Here is a 17,682-nt window from a genome sequence, read left to right on the forward strand (position 1 = left end):
GAAGCAATTACACTCTCGAAAAAAGCACATTTATGAACACGTTACATGTCCATTCGAACCCTTTCCCATAGCAAGTCTTGCCTGTGGCTGCCTCTGGATAGGGAGGCCATTTTAAAGCCATTATGTGTGTCTGTGTATGTACAATTGCAGCTTTGGAGAGCATTTATACATTTAGAATCCTTTCTTATCTTTGCCTTCTGTTAAAACAAAGATTATAATACTTAAAGTGTGGGGCATTAGTTTTGAAAAACAGATTTATCCGACCCACAAATATAACTCCTTGGGTTTTCATAGCTTGCAGAGAATACATTCTCTTGTAAAACAAGTTCTTTTAAAAAACCTCATTGATTTTTAGATGGGCTTTGTGGTTAGGGTGTGCACATTGATTTCTATTCAGGAATACCTCTGGAGTTCACTTTAGATGGGCCAGTGTGCTTGTCATACTACAGAGCTATGGTAAGATAATTTTAATCTAAACAGGATATTTTTTCTTTACTATCGAGCATGTTTTAGATTTTCTTTTTCCGAATCATTTTTAAACTTAAATGAAAGGAAGATGTGCATTTCTGCTCTTCTTAATTTTCAGGCTGAGTACTTTATTTTGCACATCTTTTTCTCAGAAACTACTTGAGAATAAGCACTCTTTTTTTTTTCTTCTCTGTGTCTGTGGAACTTCTCTATTATTCTGTATATCTGTAGTATCTTTGTAGAGTCCCAATTTGGGCCTGACTTTTATCTCTCAAAGCATTCCACTTTAGAATAATTGTCCACTTAACCTCTGGACAAAATCATGGACTACAATATTAGAGCTTAACATGTTAATTTAACTCAACAAGATATGAGAAGGGACAAAAACATAAGATGACAACGTGAGCAGAGACATTATCTTACACATTTTGTTTGTAGTAGTACAAAGGAGGATAATTGTATCTCTGTACAAGAGTTGTTTTGAAGATTAATTAATTATTACACATAAAGCAATTATAAAAGTGTCTGACTCTGTATGTACTCAATAATTGTTAGCTAGTATATGAAAAAATAAAACATAGAATTTAAAATAGCATTTTTACCCACTATTTTGTGGTGGAGGAATCTGGTCACAGATTATAAATACCCAATTCCATGTTTATTATAAATTCCTTACACTCTTGCCTTTTAATCTTCCATCATTCTAGATAGCAATCAATATATTTCTGCATGGAAAAGAAAAGCACCTCTCCCTCTCCTAACTGCCCACTTTATTAAGGAGATGGTGACCTGTAAGGCACACACAAAACAAGAAATAATAATAGTAACAACAACAACATCAAAATCCTTTCTTGAGGACATTCTTTTCTAAGGCTGGGTTTGTTGTTGACTGACCACTGGTTCATCAGTCAGAAGGCTCTAGGTTTGGGGCTACATAAACAGCTCTCCATCCAACAGTATGATGCTCTGCTAATTGGAATGAGAAGTTAATCTCTCTCAAACTGAACCCAGCTGAGTCTCTGAGAGCAGTGATGCATTTAAAAGATCTCTGGCAGTCCAGGGCATGTGGCACTAACCGGATTTAGCTCATTAGCAAATCCGCAAGGCCCTGCTGACACTGCACCCAGAATAAAATACATGAGGCCAGCCCGTACCCTGTGGGCACCTACAGCATGACTACATAATAAAAAGGCATTTATTAATAATCTCATTGGTCACACAATACAAAGGAAGGTAACAAGAAGTCAAATGCTGTCATTTGTCGTGACTAGAGAGGCATAATTAAAATAAGTGTCCTGTGATTAACCTTTGAAAAATTAATCTGGTATGAAAAAAGGCATAAAAACAAGGAAAATAGACTCTTAAAATTAATTCACTAGAATAGGCAGCTGTTGTATACACTTGGTTCAAGTTCTACATGCTTGTGAAATGTTAGAGTCACTGAAAACAAAGAGCAATTAGCAAATTTAGTGAGTAGAAGCCTATTACTCAAAACAACAGCAGGCCAATAATTAGTGTGTCTAGTGATAAAGAGGGTAGCATTTTGTTGTCATTCGTCTGGGTTTGAATGCAAGTTCCTCCATTTACCAGCTATGTATCCTTGGGCAATATTCTCAGCCTTTTAGTAATTTAGTTTCCACATCTGTAAAATGGGGGTATGAATATATCTCATGTGGTTTTTGTGATGATTAAATAGGATTGTATATGTAAAGCTCTTAGCATAGAGCTGGGCACTTTGTTAAGTGCTCAAAAAATATTAGTGATGGTAAAAAGTACTTCAGTCCTTGATATGCAAAAAAAGCAGTTTGCTCTGCACAGAAAACACATAAAGCACATGCAGCCCTGTGATCCATGATGCGTCAATGCTAGTCAATGGGGTTTTTCCAGGGTTTTGCTGGCAGTGATCTTATCTTGTGATTTAATGTCAAGAGTGGCATATCAGTAATCCTGAAAGAATGTTACAGGGTATAGCAGAACGTGTTTCCTGAATGTTAGAGTGTAACACTTGTACATTTGGTCTAGCCCACAGAATGTTCAACTCAAATTCTACAGGGCTAGGCAGTAACCAAATTGGTCAGGAAGTGGTGGGAAGAGGGATGGATGCAGAGACCAGGCCAGCATTTACTTTCTAGTAGAGGCAGCTGCCTCTTGGATAATGCCACTTTTTGCCATATGAAACGGTAAATCCAATGTTGCCAGATTTTCCAGTTTTTACAATGGTTTCTAGAAATACTGATTTTCATGGGAAATGTTCCATTTTTAAGAACTCTGCTGGTCACAGGCATACCTTCATCTGGGGCTGGCACTAAGGTAAAGCAAGTGAGGCACTGGTTTCGGGTGCAACATTTAAGGGAGTGATCAAAAATTCAAAAGTGATCAAGATTAGTAATAGCTTTTTTTTCAAAGATGAGTAACATCTTAATGCAGTATTTTAAAAATAAAAAAGCAAAAAATTCATATCAAGAAAATATCAAAATCTTAAGTTAAGACAGGCTCAACATTACTTATTTTTTCTTCTGGCTCAGGCTCCATCTGACTTAGCTCTGAGCTGCACTGCCTTCAGCCTCTGTTTTGACTATAGCACATGGCTGGCACCCTAATGCCAGGCCGATTGCCGGCTTTGCACTGGAGTGATTCATGGAACAACCAGGACACTGCTCCAAATAAAATAGTTGTATAAATTATCAATTAGTGTTAAGGATATATTCAACTCCATCTTTATACAATAAAATCTCACTACCATCACCTAAGTTGGAACTAATGAAAAGTCAGAATTGATCTACTTGCAATGCTGATTCTCCCCTACTGTGATACCTTGGACAAATCAAATAATGTTTTTCTCAGTTTTCTCATCTGTAAAATAGGACTATCTTACAGGTTTGTTGTAGAGACCAAAGTTAATAATGTGTCACGTTATTGCTCTTTTTCTTTCAAATTTTAATTTAAATTCTAGTTAACATACAATATAATACTAGTTTCAGGAGTAGAATTTAGTGATCCCTCACTTACATATAATACCCAGTGCTCATCCCAGTAAGTACCTTCCTTGTCACATTATCTCTTGACTCTTGGTCTGGCCATAGACACCATAGACACTAACAACTGCATATGGCAGTTGTTGTTACTATCATTTAGCATATTCACTCCAAACCATTCCATGCCAACATCCTTAAATACACAAGATTAAGTAAGTTAAATTTGTTCTTTATTATGCTACTAATTTGCTTATTCATCTTTTCTTCAAAAATAACACAAAATTCAGTGTGGGTGGAATTACAAATCCTGAATTCAATGAGGCCTAAATTAGAAAGATATAACTGTACTTGATTTAGCAGGTTTTTCTACCCAATAAATTATGATGAAAAAAAGTAGCATTAAAACAGTAAACTGTGAAAATAGATGACTGCAGTCTTATTCCACATTCTAGCGGTAGAACCTACCAGACTATGATGGTGCTCTGGTATATAGTCCAGTAGAATTAGCAATAGAATTCAGCTTTCACAGATGGTTGTGGGTTTTTTTGTTTTATTTTGTTTTGTTTTGGTGTTAAGCTTTGCAATAATGTTCCTGCTGTCTCTGTATAAATATGGATGCTCCTCAGTTTAGAAACAGCATCATAACTCAGTGGCTCTGGGTTCAAATCCTATTCCTGCCACAGATTTGCTGAGTGACTCAGGGCAAGTTCAATTAACTTATCCAAGCCTTAGTTTCACCTGTTGTAAATCACTTCCCTCAGGGCTTTCCAGTGGTGCCCTGTCGTGTGCATTGAAGAAAAATGTGAAAACTTGCATAGCTTTGCTATCCTTTGCAATACATCTTTTTTTTTATGTTCCTCTTCCGCCCAACTGTTCTTCTAACGAGCAGCTAGAATTTCTCATTTAATCAGAAGGCCATTTTTTATCATCAATGAAAATGTAAAAACTCTATCAGTTAGAATTGGTTATTTATGTCAGGTCCATCTGATTAGAATTTAACTCTATTTCATTAATACAGAGAAATGTCACCCTTTTAACTAATGAAATACATCATAATAGAGCTATATTTTTAAAGGCACACCATCACAAGTAGCCATATGCAAAATGCCCTTTGGAGTACATGCAAATTCCTCAACTGCAGTCTCTCTTCCCTCTTCTATGTGCCCCTGACCCAAGGGAAAATTTCTATTTACTGGAGAAAGCAAAAGGTTTCATTTTGGAAGAAAACAATTTTGATTGCTTCCCCGTCTGAGGAAAATATTCCCGCATTAGCCTCTCACCTAGGTATACTTTAAGGGGGTCATAAAACCTTTAATTTAAAACGTTCAGTGCCACAGATGGCCTTGAATGAGCCTTGGAGAAGAGCAGAGGATGTGTAAAAACATTAGAAACCAGGCAGTTTTGAGGCCGTTTGGCCCCCACTAGCTATCTCCCCTGCTGTTCTCCTGTACCACACTACCAAGTCTGGGGCTCAGAGCGGCCCATGAAAAGGGCTTTTGAAACATCCCCCCAGGTCTGGTTGGCAAGGCCCATCCCTTCTTCCCCATGGCAGCATCTTCAAGAAGACTTTGCAATAGCTAACAGTAGAGTCTTCAAAAGAAATCACTGAACAGATCATGTCTCTGGAGCTGCCCTCTTAGCTTTACAATACAGCACCGGCTGGTTTAGCAATAAACGCTGACTTGAGAGCACAAGGCGGGAGGCTCTGTGAAGAGGTTGGTTTTTCATCTTCTCTTCTTTCTCTTTCTCTCCCTTCCTCTTTCTCCTTCTTCCTCTTTCCATCTCTCCTTCTCCCTTCTTCTCTTTCTTTGCTACTTTTTCCACCCATCTGTTAATTTATTCAAAAACATTACTGTAAGGTTCAGTATTGCCAAGTAAAGTATTAAGCTCTGGGAATAAAGATGAATGCCCTGAGGGAACCTCTAGTGCAGAGACAGGTCTTTGTGTATTAAATGACTCCAACAATGGGATGCTCTGTAATGGAGCTGAAAGGTGAAGGCAATCATCTCTGCTTACCTGAGTAAGGGAACAGGAAGCAACTTTGAAGCAGCTTGTGAAAGAACCATCATGAACTCACTAGGCAAATGAAGAGGCAAAAGGACATTCCAGGTAGAGGAGGTAGTAAGAATAAGCAAGCACTGAATGGCAGTATGGAGGCAGCATTGTGCCGTAGGACCATTCTAAGTGTGTGGTTTAAAGGAACCCGGATGTGAGGACTGGAGGGGTTAAAGCAGAATGGGTTAGCCAGGGACAAATGAAGGAAGACCACCCAAAAAGATTTCACAGATCTCTTTGGACCTTTATTGTAGGTCAGACACTATTCTTGGTACTTGAGACACAGTCTACACTTTCAGGAAGCTCATATTATTTGATGAAAAGGCACAATAAAGAAGCAAGCGGACTCTAATCTGTCAGACACTGATAAGTGCTATTAAAAAAATAAAGCAGGATTGAATAGGACAGAGACCACTGGGGGCATTCTCCTTCAGCTAGGACAGGTGGGGAAGCCCTTTCTTAAGGGCTTCAAAAGGATGTGTGCTTTTCAGATTTAGTACTTTCCAGTTGAGACCCAGACATCTGTACTTTTAAAAAGCATCCCAAGATTCTGATGTGCATCTGGGGTGAAGCAGCCTTACCCCAGGCAGTGGGACCATGGGGAGCAATTTACATGAAAAGGATGGCCTGACTGAGCATGTGCCCTGTGATGAACTCACAGTGAAGAACACTGGAAGCTATGGGGAATGCAGCTTGGAGCTTTAGACTGGAGGCAGGGAGGCCTATTGGGAGGCCACTAGGTCATGAGGAGGTACTAGCCAATGGAATTATATTGATGGGCTTCTGCCTGCAGAAGTAGAAAATACTTGGGCTGAACTAGTGTCAAAGGAGCTCAAAACTTAGGACCCAAAGAGGTAGGAGTTAAGAACTACACCCAGTTATGTGCCAAACTCTAGGTCTGCCAGGCATCACTTTGGCTGGCTTTCCCAGAAAACCTTCACCCAGGGGGTGGAATTCATTTTAACTTCTCTTGCATAAAACTAAAATGATCTTATCCAGCGTTCAGCAAACTTTTTTTGTAGAAGAAGAGAAAGTAAAAATTTAGGTTTTATAGGTCATACAATTTCTGTCACAATTATTCAACTCTGTCATTGTAACTCAAAAGCAGCCACAGATAGTATGTAAATTAATGGATGTGGCTGCAATCCAAGCTACATCCACTTTGACTTGATTTATAGTAACAGGTAGTTTGGGGCACCTGGATAGCTTGGTCGTTAAGTGTCTGAGTGTTGATTTCTGCTCAGGTCATCATCACAGGGTCCTGAGATTGAGCCCCACATCAGCTTTGTGTTGGTCGTGGAGGCTGCCTAAGATTCTCTCTCTCCCTCTCCCTCTGCTCCTCAAAATACACACACACACACACACACACACACACACATATCCTTCTTCTTCACCCTCTCCAACAGAATCCACACCAATCTTCTCATAATCTTTCTCAAGTGCAGCCTCATCCTCCCAAGCCACAGAAAATTCTCCTTCCTCCGTGCCTCACCTATATACTAGTGAACAAAGGCATATATATATATATATATATGCATATATATATGTAATTTATATATATGTAATTTTTATAAAGACAGAGCAGGCTGGTTTGGCCCATGGATGGTAGCTTCCCACTCCCTGCTTTAGTCTATTCAGGAGATTCTTTGGATTATGGTAGGCTGTAATGGAAGGAGGTTGAGGAGTATTTTATTTTCTTGTAAATGAGGATTTTACCTTCTCATTTTTATTAAGCAGAAAGTTTAGACTCTATTTCTAGCTCTGCAGGTCCTGACTTCATGCTTTATCAGCTAGCAGAATTGTCATACACTATAATCGTACAGAGCAACAATATAGCATAATGTGAAGAGCAGCAGCAGAGAACCACACACTTGGTTTTAAGTTCATCTAGCATCCAGTGTGACTTTACCTCTCAGAGCCTCACATTCCTCTTTGTGAGAGTTGGACTAGATGACTTTCAAGGCTCTGTCAGTTCCTAAGAGTCTATTTCTATGTGCTTTGTTCATTAGCTGGAATGCTATTGAGATTTAATAAATATAGGGCCAAATAGAAGAGCCAGAAGTCAACCAGATGAGAAATGACACAGGTCTAAAAGAGGGGATTGGCAGCATTGATGGAGACACCAACATGCAGATGACAGATGTTTGTGGTATGATGTCAATCACACTATTAAAATGAAATGAAAGAGTGAGGCTGTCAGTGTGAATGTAATTAGATGGATATGAGGACCACAGGATTGGAAAGAGTAGAAAATGATCATGAAATTTTGAGTCTGGGAGACAAAGGCCTTGGCCATACTTAGACTGGATGAAGGATAGGAAATAGAGGGATGCAGACCCCAAAATGGTGACTTAAAAATAAATTGTAAAGTCAAGGCTGAATGAATCTGGCTGAGGACCTTCCAAATAGGGGCACATCCACCACCTACAGTTGGCCTCTACTTTACCCCACTCAATTCTATCTGGTGTGTAACTTCAAGATAAATATTCCCCAGCATATGGCTTTTACTCTGTTATTTGTGCAGAGAACAGTGGCTCCCTATAACCTATCTCCTTGTCCTATGACCTATCCAGCATTCTAGATCACTGATAGTGTGGCCCATCTGAACTTTTAAGTCTTATGCTTGTCTGAAACCTCTGTACAAATCTGGCATCTCATTGACCCCTGAGTACACCTGGCCTTTTTCACCTTAATGTCTACCTTGAATCACATGTTTTCCTTACCTGGAGCATACATTCTCTTATGTACATATGTGTATATGTGTGTTTTTTTTTTACTGGGTTGTGTTTTTTATTATTATTATTTTTTAATTGCCATCTATGCCTGACAACTCTTATTTGGTTGCTAGCTCCAAAATGAGCGCCATGGAGGTTAATGCTAAATTTGCCAGTGAGTGTTCAACCTAAAAAGAAAATAGTTGGTTTTGGGATCCCTGGGTGGCTCAGTGGTTTAGCGCCTGTCTTCGACCCAGGGCGTGATCCTGGAGTCCCGGGATCGAGTCCCACGTAGGGCTCCCTGCATGGGGAGCCCTGTATTTATTATTTATTGACAGGGAATACATTATTCAAACCTATCAGAGAAATGAACAAACCTGAGTCTGTAACAAAGCATCATGTTTTAAAGCATAGGATATCAGAGTATACACTGCTACATACAGATGAACTGATCAGGCCATAACTTTTCAATGTTTAAAACTGAATAAGGTTCCCTGTAGAAGTGCTACCTTTGTGACACCTTTAACTTTAATATCCTTCTCCTTCTTTTTCACCCTCTCCCACAGAATCCACACCAATCTTCTCATAATCCTTCTCAAGAGCAGCCTCATCCTCCCAAGTCTCAGAACATTTTCCTTCCTCCATGTCTCACCTATACACCAGTGAACAAAGGCATGCTTGGCATACATCAAACTTGTAGTCTAGGTGAACCCAGGCCTCAACAATGGCTGTGGCATTGCTCACCAAGCACACAGCTTGTACTTTGGCCAGTTCCCTATCAGGTACTACAGTGGAAGGCTGATAATGAATGCCAACTTTGAAGCCAGTGGGGCAACAGTCCACAAATTGGATGGACTCTTGGTCTTGATGGTGGCAATGGCAGCACTGATATCTTTGGGAACCACCACATCATGGTACAACAGGCAGCAAGCCACATATTTACTATGGTGAGGGTCACATTTCACCATCTGACTGGCTGGCTTAAACCATGCATTGGTAATCTCTGCTACAGAAATCTGTTAATGGTAGGCTTTCTCAGCAGAAATGACATGCACATATGTGGCTAGAAGGAAATGGATGGGGGACAGGGCACCAGCTTGGTCTGGAATTCTATCAAATCAACATCAGGGCTCCATCTAATTTGAGTGATGGAGGACACAATTGGACCTATCAACCTATTCATGTTAGTGTAGGTTTGGGAGTTCAATATTGAGGTTCTACGACAGATGTCACAGATGGCATCATTGTCTACCATGGAGGCAAAGTCAGAGTGCTCCAGGGTGGTGTGGATAGTGAGGATGGAATTAGAGGCTCAGTTACAGCTCTAGAAACCTGAGGGGCTGAATAAATGGGGACTTCCAGCTTGGACTTCTTGTCGTAATCAACAGGGAGATATTCCATCAGCCAGAAGATCAACCTGGAACCAGTTCTCCCTCCCCAGCTGTGGAAAACCAAGAAGCCCCGAAGACCTATGCACCAATCAGCCAGTTTCTGAATTTGGCCCAAGACAAGGTCAGTGATCTCCTTGCCAATGGTGTAGTGCCCTCAGGCATAGTTATTGGCAGCATCTTCCTTGCTTGTGATGAGCTGCTCAGGATGAAAGAGCTGGCAGTAGGTACCAATGTGAACTTCATCAATGACCATGGGTTCCAGTACAAACTTTGCCCTGGGCACATGCTTTCCATTACCTCTTCTCACTGAAGAAAGTGTTGAAGGGGTCATCTCCTCTCCCAGTGGTTTTGTCTCTTAGCATTAGAGCATCAGGCTGGATGCAATGTTCCAGGTAATAGAGCTCCCAGCAGGCATTGCCAATTTGGATGCCAGGTTGGCTGATGTGGATGGAGATGCATTCATGCATGGTTGGTACTTTGCAACTACAAAGCAGGTGGTAGAGAGGAAAAGGAGAGGTTGTTGCTTCTTACAGGATCTGTAGTCAGCAAGGATATGTAAGACTGAAGTTCACATGGTTATAAATAGAGGAAGAGAAGCATTGCAAAGAGCTTTGGAGGCAGGTAGGCCTCACCACGTTATTTTGGATTTTGCATGTGAAGATGTCTAACTATGCCTGGCACAGAGTATGTGTTTAACTAAAAGTGTTTTTATTATTATTATTATTAAGTCACATTTAGAAGATAAAGTATTTTCATTTCCTCTTTTAGTATCCCATATTATTTAGCAAAGGTATGATAGTATTTGTCATATAATTGATATAAGAGCCATTTGATCTATATTTTGCCAAGCAATTGGTTTGGCTTTTTTCAAAAAAAAAAAAAAAAAAAGATAAATATGCTGTCTCCATTTCCTCATACAGAAGACCAAATTCAAGAGCCCTAAAATATGTGGCATCTCATGTAGTCTATGACAAGCACTCTGAGTAAGGGTTATGTTTGTTTTCATTACTGCACATAGGTGCTTAATTTATTTACCAGCATGTCCCATAATGCTGGTAAATAAATGGATATGTTTAGGAAGTACCATCAGGAATCCTGTCATGCCTTTGAACACATTTACTCTTATTCTGGTAATTCTACTGAATTGGATCTAGATTCCATTATAGTTGTTAAACTGGCTCATCATCAGAAATTTTTTGTTTGTGTTTTTGTTGTTGTTGTTCTTTTTTTAACTCCTAGGTTTCTGGGCTATATCCCTGGAGAATCTGATTTATTGGCTCTGGATATTTATCAGTTCCCTGAGAATTCTGCTCATCAGCCAAGTTTGGAGATACCACATACCTAAATGATAATGGCCAACCTCTACCTCAACACCTGGCCTTATACACTCTCTTTCCTTTAGGAGGCATCCAGTGGACTTGAGCCAAATTTCCTTGAGGCTGACCAACACCATTTTACCACCCCATGCTGATCACAAGCCTCCTGAAGACAATGCCTGTTGGAAGTGGGACAGCCACTATTATTTAGGTCTGCATGGTGTTTGAAAAGCAAAGGAAAGAGAAGGTAGAGGGTAAGTTGAGGAACCATAGGTTGCATAGTCCACCCTGCCAAAAAAGGCCACTGATATTACTAAGTGCTTGCCATGAGGGCACCCTGAGTCTACATTGTTTTAAGCCTGGAAGTGCTCTTCTTGGACAACATGCTTCAAGGATACCCTCTGCCCTTTTTACCTTAACTACCCATCCTCCACCTCTTGGCCTTAACCTCTGAGGAATTGAAAGTTCTTTTGAACTTTCTAACATCCTCCACATGATCTGATGTCAGACTTTAGGACAGGTTTCCAACATATCGGGATGGCAAATGCTACTCTTTGTGAGATAACTCACTATGTTAGAGGGGAAGCAGGCAGGGCACATGAAATGGGCACTGCATAGCTATAGGCAGGGATCAGCCAGTTCCTTGCCTGTCGCAGGCTCTTACTCTGCAGCTCTGCTCTTGTTTTTCTGAGCCTGAGAAGGCTACCTTTCCTACAGACACCAACAAACCCTCAGCGAGGTACCACCTTAGATTCAGATTCATGTTTTGTTACAGATTGTAGGAGGTAGCAACCTAAAAGGGTTGCAAAGAAAATGTGATTTTAAAAATTTACTTTGAAAAAAATTAACCTGGTAAAAATTATAATATGCATATTTTTTTTGGGGGGGGGGACATACTTAATTCTTGGGACTAAAAAGAAGATATGAAAAAGTCCTAGAAACATCAATAAAAATTTGGTTAGATATTATTTGACACACAAAAATATTCTAATTAAAAATTTTCACAGTTTTAAATTTTAACATTAATAAAAACAAATAACATATATTGTTACAGATAGTTTAGAAATTCTACAATGATAGAAGTTTTGGTCTTGTTTCCAGTTTGTTTTATTTTTTTGTTTTCTCATTATGACATACACTGAGGATAATGGACAGATTTTTGTTGCTGTGACAAAATATACATAACATAAGGCACTATTAATATTCCCACTTTACAGAGGATGGGAGTAAGGGTCAGAGAGGTTGTATTGGTTGTTGAAAGTCACAGGGCTAGTAAGAGAAGCTTCTGGGAAGAGTTTTGTCTATTGCAGAGCCTGGATGGTAAAACAACAATATTATTGTCTCTGTGGGTTTGATTGATCCACTTTGCTGAAGACAAAATTAATGCACATCTTAAATCTGTGCTTATACATTTTGAAGTTTGCCACTGCAAAAAAAGTCTGAACAAGTAAAACAAACAGAACCTCAATGCCTTTTCCAATTTGTGTTAGGTCTCCCCAAAGACTCTGAATAGCTGCCACAGCCCAATATACCCGCGGAACATGTAGAACTGTTTTTATTTAGCCCCAAAATGCAACCATAAATTTATCATTTGCATACAATGGGACAGATGAGCATTCATCTATTATCATGTGGATGTTGTAGCTAGAATTCAAGCTCTGTAATCAAGCTGACTGCAAATTCTGAGTCATTGGTTTTTAGCTATTATTTAACCTCTTTCAGACTCAGTTTCTCAGTCTATACCATGAGGATGGAAGGAATACCTACATCCTCAAATTGTAATTATTACCTAAATTGCCAGTTACATTGCTAAAATCTAAATACAGTTTCCAATTTATGATGGTTCAATTTATAATTTTTCGACTTTACAACAGGGAAGTGATACCCATTCAGTAGAAACCATGCTTTAGATTTTGAATTTTGATCTTTTCCAGAACTAGCAATATTCAGTATGATATTGTCTCATGATATTAGGCAGTAGCAGTGAGCCACAGCTCCCAGTGAGCTATTGGATCACAAAGATAAACAACTGACATGCTTATAACCATTTTGTACCCATATAAACCATTCTGGTTTTTGCTTTCAGTATTCAATAAATTACAAATATATTTAATGCTTTATTATAAAATGGGCTTTGTATTAGATGCTTTTGCCCACTTGTAGGCTAATGTAAGTGTTTTGAGCATGTAAGGCTATCTTAGCTTTAAGATAGGCTAAGCTATGATGTTTGGTAAATTAGGTGTATTAAATGTATTTTTTTTAAGATTTTATTTATTTATTCACGATAGACATAGAGAGAGAGAGAGAGAGAGGCAGAGACACAGGCAGTGGGAGAAGCAGGCTCCATGTAGGGAGCCTGACGTGGGACTCGATCCCAGGACTTCAGGATCGCTCTCTGGGCCAAAGGCAGGCGCTAAACCTCTGAGCCACCCAGGGATCCCCCTTAAATGCATTTTGACTTACAATATTTTCAACTGACAATGGGCTTATTGGAATGTAATCCCATTGTAAGTTGAGGAAAATCTGTGCAAACTAGCTATAATTAGTCATTCATTTGGCAAATATTTATTGAATTTGTCCTGTGTGCTGGATTGAGTTGGCACAGATGACTAAAGTGCAGCTCTAGCACCTCAGACTCTCAAAAGGGTAGACATAGATGGACAACAAAATATATAATGGAGGATATTATAGCAATCTCTATGAAGTGGAAGAACAAAGAAGAGAGAGAGAGAGTAGATAGGAGGAATGGGGGGAGAAGGCTTCAGGGAGGAGATAACTTGTTCTTAGCTAACATCTATTGCATTTCTATGCCATGCAAAACAAACTGTACTAAATATTTAGTCTAAAACACTATTTTTTTAATTTTTAAATTTTTAATTGAAGCATAATTTGACATATAATAAATTAGTTTCAGGTGTACAATGTAGTGATTCAATAATTATATATATTATGAAATGCTAACAGTGATAAGTGTAATACAATAATATTGACTATATTCCCTATGCTGTACTTTTCATCCCTGTGACTTATTTATTTTATAACCGGAAGTTTGTACCTCTTAATCTCCTTCACCCATTTCACCCAGCCCTCATATTCCCTTGCCATTGATAAACACCAGTGTTTTCTATTTATGAGTCTTTCTCTCTTTAGTTCTTGTTACTTGTTTGTTCATTTGTTTTGTTTTTTAGATTCCACGTATAAGTAAAATCATATGGTATTTGTCTTTCTTTATCTGGCTTACTTCACCTAGCATAATACCCTCTAGGTCCATCCATGTTGTTGTGAATGACAGGATCTCATTCTTTTTATGGCCAGGTAATATTCTATTGTGCACATATATCACATCTTCTTTATCCTTTCATCTGTGAGTGGGCACTTAAGGTACTTCCATATCTTGGCTATTGTGAATTACATTGCAGCAAATATAGGGGTGAGTATATCTTTCTGAATTAGTGTTTTTGCTTTCTTCAGGTGAATACCTAGAAATGGAACTACTGGATTGTATGGTACTTCTATTTTCAATTTAAAAAGAAAAAATCCATACTGTTTTCCAGAGTACCTGTACCAGTTTACATTCTCATTAACTTGCATAAGGGTTCCCCTTTTCTCCACATCCTCAACAACTCTTGTCAGTTCTTTGTCTTTTTTTATATTAGCCCTTCTAATTGGTGTGAGGTAATATATCACTGTGGCTTTGATTTGCATTTTCCTGATGATGAGTGATGTTGAGCATCTTTTAACGCATCTGTTGGCCATCCGTATGTCTTCTTTAGAAAAATGTCTATTCAGATCTTCTGCCTTTTTAATCAGATTGTTTGTTTTTGTGGTGTTGAGTTGTATGAGTTCCTTATATACTTTGGATATTAACCCTGGTCAGATATATCATGTACAAGTATTTTCTCCCATTCAGTAGGTTGCCTTTTTAATTGTGCTGATGGTTACTTTCACTGTGCAATAGCTTTTTTTATTTTGATGCAATCCCAATAGTTTATTTTTGCTTTTGTTTCCCTTGCCTAAGGAGATAGATCCAGAAAGATATTGCTAAGATTGATATCCAAGATATTACTGATAGGCTTTTTTCTATGGAAAGTATTTATTAAAGATATTTTATATATCTACATATCTATATCTATATGCTCCTTAATTAAATTATAAACAAATAGTACTTACCACCAGAAAAGAGAAAACAGAGCTTTTTGATGATCAAGAAAAGAGCTTAAGCAGAATCCTCTTGCCATTGGTAGTGTTCTATGCTGTGGAGAACTCATGAATATCCTTGGATACTGCAGAGTAGTTCAGTATGAACTGAATCTGACATTCTGAGCTAGTTCCCTAAGTCGATATCACCATTGAAAGGAACCCATCGATCAACCAAGTGAAGCCACTAAAAATGGATTCCAGCCTGGGAAAAAGTCACCAGGAAGCTTTGAATGTGCCTGGCCTGTCTTGGGAAGGTTGGGTTCTTTGTGATTCAACCAGGGGAGGGCTGAGTTCTGCTGGCCAAATAAACCCCTAGCAATGATAACCAGCTCAGTAGGCTCCAGATCCCCGGTGCCCACTCCCAGCACAGTAGAGAGAAGGGAGAAAGAAGCAGATCTCAACAGGGGAAACTGGGCTGAGATGGGGTCTGCCCTTGCTCAGTGTCCATCCTCACACCCTGGATAATTCCAGTCTTCCCAGAAGTGTGACTCTATAATGAGGGGTTGGTGGTGGCCTCGCTGCTTCTCTGTCCTCCTTTCTTACTTAGTGGCTCATCACACTTTAATGGAGACGAACAATGCGGGGAGGGGCTAGGAGGCCAGTGGATTAGACAAAGAATGAAACTGTGCCTTGGCCAGATCCACGCCAATTATGTCTGAATAAACAAATCTATAGTACAAGCTAAGAGCCTTCCTTCTCCCCACCCCCACCACCGCATTTTATTTATTTTTATCTTGGTCTGGAAAGTTGGACATATTCCCTGTACTGTCCTGGTACCCAGATGGCCTGTTTGAGTAAGCAGTGGGGAAGAAGGTCAATAATACATCAGCATGCAGAGTCTCCGCTAAGGTCAGTCCTGCATAAAATATACCGTGACAACCTGAGGGCAAGTTTGAAATGGTGCTCCACAATGGGGTAGGGGTTGGATGGGGGTGGGTGTGGGGCTGGGGCTGGGGCAGTACAGAAGCTGCCTTCTCACAATTGCTGCAAAATTGACTTCTGCCCCCCCTCCAAAAAAAATTATATTTTCCTGGGTTCCTGTTGTGGTCCTTTAGGAAAAGTTTTCTTCACACAGAGGAATGCTCATGATCCAAGTGAGGAGCATTTTAAGAAGGTCTGTCTTCATATACAAATACCTGCAATTTAGAGGCTTTTTAAAAAATAATCACATCCAATTGTCCCAAACAGGGACATAATGGCTACTGTGAAGTCTCAAATTCTAACCTATTGAATCAGCTCTGTATTTTTGTTTTGTCTCCAGATATGTTTTAATTAGATTTGAGGGCTGAACTAGACAGTACTTCTAAGTTTTTAGCTGTTGTAAGATTAGTATTCTTGAGTGGCATTTCTCGATTACATTTGATTATGATTATTTTACTAATAAAGATAAAAACAGATACCTGTGTAGAGAGTCACTGGGGAGTTTACAAGGGTTCATTCTGCTTCTCTCTTTCTTTTGAACATTGGAGGACACCCAACAGCACCTTTTAATGTAAAAAAAAAAGAAAAGTCCATTTCACTTTGGGAATTTATTCAAATTGGAGGCGTATACTGACACAAATATTCTTGAAGATTGATCCAGGTTGAAGCGTGTTGTGCATGGGTTTACTGTTCAACTTGCAAGTAATTTGTAAAGCCAGAGTCAGTCTTGACTATGAAACATTGTATCACTGTGATTGGAATCAATAGTTCTTGCACTGTCATTTGTCACATATTTACAAGCTTGAAAAATAGTTCATTTTGTCCTCATCCCATAACTCAAAAGATTGAATCAGAGCCCTGGAGGGATCTGCCAACAGGACACATTCATTACTGATCACCGTCTTGGTGAGGCTATAATCACAGCCACACCAAAAATAGAATATAAATAAAAATTAAAGCACCACTCATTTCGTACACTCTTAAATATTTTCAGCTTCAAATATTTAAAAGTCTGCTGGGAGACTTCAATCACCTTGTGACCTACATCAGTGGCTACAAAAGAAAATTCATTGAAGCTGATTTTCCCATCATACTCTCAAAACATTCAAAAATACCATTTTTCTGAATGAAGAAAAATCAAAATCTAGAGTTAATGGTCCAAAAACTTCATAGGTCATAGTTCATAAATGACCTTCTATTCCCATGAAAGATTTGTAGAAGACACTTAAAGATAATGCTTTTAATTTTGAGATAAAAGATTTATGAATGATAGAACTTGTGCCTATGAAATCGCTAATCCCAACTCTCTAATATTTCAGATGGAGAGCTTCATAAAATGAAAAGACTGCCCATAAAGTTGTACTACACCTGCTGTCAGAGACAATCAGTAATGGAATTGCAAAGTGAATATTGAAAAGGATGTGAGACATGCACATTTTTGGTTATAATAATGTATTTTAAGTCCCCTTCACTTCACTGTTGTATTGATAAAGTATTAATGGTTGAAGTGTTGGGAGGCAACTCAGATTCTTTAAACAAGTCCCCAGATATTAACAGATGAACACACTGTTCATCGAATTTAGTTGCTAAACTAGTCCTAAATCCTAGCATTGCAGCTAGTTTTTTTTTTTTCAGGCAACTT

This window comes from Vulpes vulpes, chromosome 15 (assembly GCF_048418805.1).
Source record: "Vulpes vulpes isolate BD-2025 chromosome 15, VulVul3, whole genome shotgun sequence".
Taxonomy (NCBI): Eukaryota; Metazoa; Chordata; class Mammalia; order Carnivora; family Canidae; genus Vulpes; species Vulpes vulpes.